We start from the raw sequence: 3,030 nt of genomic DNA, 5'->3' as shown, positions 1-3,030 counted from the left end.
CTCCAAACGAGTCCCCTGACTTTTTTCCATATGCTGGACTACCTGTCACCGAAGGACTTGTCTTTGGCATAGTTTTTGCAGGAACAGTTTCTAGAGTAAATTTACCAAAGTAGATGTGCCTGACTAATTCCATGCATGGATACTCTTACTCCTTTTCAATATGGTTTAAGATTAACTAGAAAAAGGCTGTCTTATTCCAGAATAAGAGTATCTACAGAGGGCCATTCCAGATTAATTTTGTTTTAAATTCATGTACAACTTTATTCCAGAGTAACTTTCGTAGGTACATAAAGATCTTCAGCAAATGAAGATGCAACTGCAGCACAGGTACCTGTACCCCCGCTACTGTTAATCCTGGTAACATGAATATTAATAGCAATAAAAATATCATCAGGCTTTAGAATTGGCTTGCAACCTGTCCAGGGTCTTTGGTGGGCTTTTACAGCCTGTCCTGAAAATGTCACCACATTTTCACTCTTGTTACTGTGCTAGTTAGATTAAAGCTAGGGTAGGTAAGCCTATTCAAACTTTCATCTGCCATGTAGACATACCCAACATTTGGTATAGGAAATACAGCAGGACTGGCCTACGTGAAAAATGGCTGATTTATAACTTATTTTATTCACGCTGGGGAAGATGTAGTGGACTTTAAAATGCTTGCAAAAGTAAGCTAGGCTGCTCTGAAAAGAGTAAACAGCTGAATGACTCTGTAGGCCAAAGTTAACTATGCTGTAAATGGGCAAAACTCCAGAGATTTCACCCAGGCTGAACCTGGGCCTATAGGTAATGCCTGACTTGCAAAGGCTGACCAATTTCTTCAGTGTTGTTTTGGGAGATGCTAGCCTACTCATTTCCTTTCATGATAATTATATATATATTACACAGATAGGTTTCTTCTGAAACCTACTTTAAAAATTAATTTGTGCACAACAGGTCCCACATTCAAAATCTGCTCAGAGATTCAGCTCCTGAGAGGTGCTGAGCAACAGTCACTTACTCCTGGGGGAGCCACAGCATACCTCTGACTTTAAAAAAAAACAAAAAAAAACTTTCCACAAAAAAAAGTCTTGTTTAAAATTAAAACACAGTCAGGGACCAGCCTGTATATTATATTTCAAAATCCTTCTCAATCTTTTCCAGCAATCCATTGTTTTGCTCCAAGGCACTTTACCTGAAGGAGACTGGAAATATCTCATTTGAATACGCTGCAAAATATGTTTTAAAAAAACTCAGGAAAAATTGGCTTTCCTATCAGAAACTAGAAAATAAACTTGGGCATTTAAAAAAAGCCTATGGATGTCTCATTTCATATTGGTTTCTGTCCATATTCGGAAAATTCTGGGTTTTCACCACTTAAAAAAAAAAGGGTGTCCCCCCCGAAAGATACAGGCATTGCAATGAAAAACAATGTTCTGTTGCCCTATTAACCCAGCCTTGCAGAAAACTCTTTCAGCAGCAGGAAAAGTAAGAATCTCTCCTCAGTAAGACACAAACAGCAAAATTTAATGTACACCAGTTAAACGCTAAAAACATTATTAAGCACAGGCAATGTTCTTTTTTCCCCCTCCTATTTCACATAAAAACCTGGGAAATTAAATTAAAAAAAAACGTTAATGCTCATGTTAAGGACACAGATAAAATAACAAAGTCAGGAAATGCAAAAAAGTAAAATTGCAATAGCTGGATATTGGCCACATTAACACATACAGATCATTCGTGAATTGCATTTTTCCTGGTTAAATGCGTAGGTATTATATGACCTGCTATAGGAAAAGGTAACGAAAGGCACAAGGAAGTGCCACACCGCAGAGCTGCATTTCTGTTCAACTCAACTTTTTAATTCCAGACTTCTACAAGCAGGCATTTTTTTACGTCGCATAACCATCGATTTTTGGCATGTCAAGCGCCGGGGTGCACATGCCATTCCATTCAAAAACCCAAATTATGGTTGAGGTTGCAAAATCAGGCCTAGTCCTGCAAACACTGATGCACGCGAGTACATTCGCACATGTGAGAAGTCCCATGAGTTGAGCGAGGCCACACATGCGTTCCCAGGATCTGGGCCTTCAACTTCCAAAGGGAGAGGCGCCCCATTGGGCCCTCACTGGATTTATGCAAACAGCATTTATTAACGAACGCATGCACGAAGCTTTTCAGAACTCAGTCTTTTTTTCCGGAAGCCTTGCAGCTGGTTGCAGTACCAGATTAACTGCTGGTAATCTTTGGTCAAGGCTGTTTTGGATTTTCTTTTTTGCTTTCTGTACGAAGAGCTTCCTCCGCTCTCAAAATGCCAGCTCTGTTTCCCTTTCAGCTCTGCCGCGTTCACCCTAGCAGGAACGCTAGTGCTCCCTAAACTGAACGCAGGCCCACAGGGATGCACTCACGGCTCCCCCCCCTCCCTCCTAATGGGCTTGAAAGCAAATTTCTAAGGGGCAGAAAGCACCTTTTGAGTTAGGCCTAGGCGCTGCCTGCATCCTAGAGACAAGTGCATTCATCTGGCATTTCTGCCGCTCTTCCCCTTCAGCGGAGAAAATGGCTCGTTGTCTTTTTTCCTGGCGGTGGGCGACGAGCCCGCTTCTTGCAGGAGGCACCTGCTCCCCCTACCCCACCGCCGGTGCCCCCTTGATTTCCCCAGGTGGGGCTTGGCGGTGACCACGGCCCTGAATGTCACCCTGAAGGTAAAATGAAAGACAAAAAGATGAACGCATGCCTGATTCCTCCTCCTCCAGCAGCAGGAGCAGCAGCAGCAGCAGCACACACAGCGACTCCATCCCCGCGAAGGCAGCACAGCACTCGGAGAGCGCAGTCCCCCCCCTGCAAGCGGGCAGAGGCACACACATGTGCGCCTGCATCGCTGCGGAGCCACACGCCAGGCATGCCCAGAGACGTGCACGTACCATGTAGCATGAGCCCGGGGAAAGAAAGAAAGAAACCAAAAAACCCCCCAACAACAACCAGCCCCAACCTGGTAGCTTCCCCCTTCTCCTGCCAAGTTATCATTGAGAAAACAGACAGGCAGAGTGACGTCCT

The 3,030-nt window shown here is 44.1% G+C and overlaps 1 protein-coding gene and 1 long non-coding RNA gene across 3 annotated transcripts in view; one reads left to right on the top strand and one right to left on the bottom strand.

The window, feature by feature from the left end:
- Positions 1-3,024, bottom strand: part of LOC109296856 — a 3,304-nt gene extending 280 nt beyond the window's left edge. The window contains exon 1 of the long non-coding RNA XR_002097080.1: positions 43-3,024. This is a non-coding gene — a long non-coding RNA (uncharacterized LOC109296856). The remainder of the gene's footprint in view (positions 1-42) is intronic.
- ESRRG (estrogen related receptor gamma) overlaps positions 1-3,030 on the top strand; it is a 617,448-nt gene that overhangs the window by 22,888 nt on the left and 591,530 nt on the right. The gene's annotated exons all lie outside the window — the stretch shown is intronic.

The sequence above is a fragment of the Gavialis gangeticus genome, unplaced genomic scaffold (assembly GCF_001723915.1).
Source record: "Gavialis gangeticus isolate Ggan-Ray unplaced genomic scaffold, GavGan_comp1, whole genome shotgun sequence".
Lineage (NCBI taxonomy): Eukaryota > Metazoa > Chordata > Crocodylia > Gavialidae > Gavialis > Gavialis gangeticus.
The sequence above is the reverse complement of the archived record's forward strand: the minus strand, read 5'-3'. Positions and strand labels throughout refer to the sequence as shown.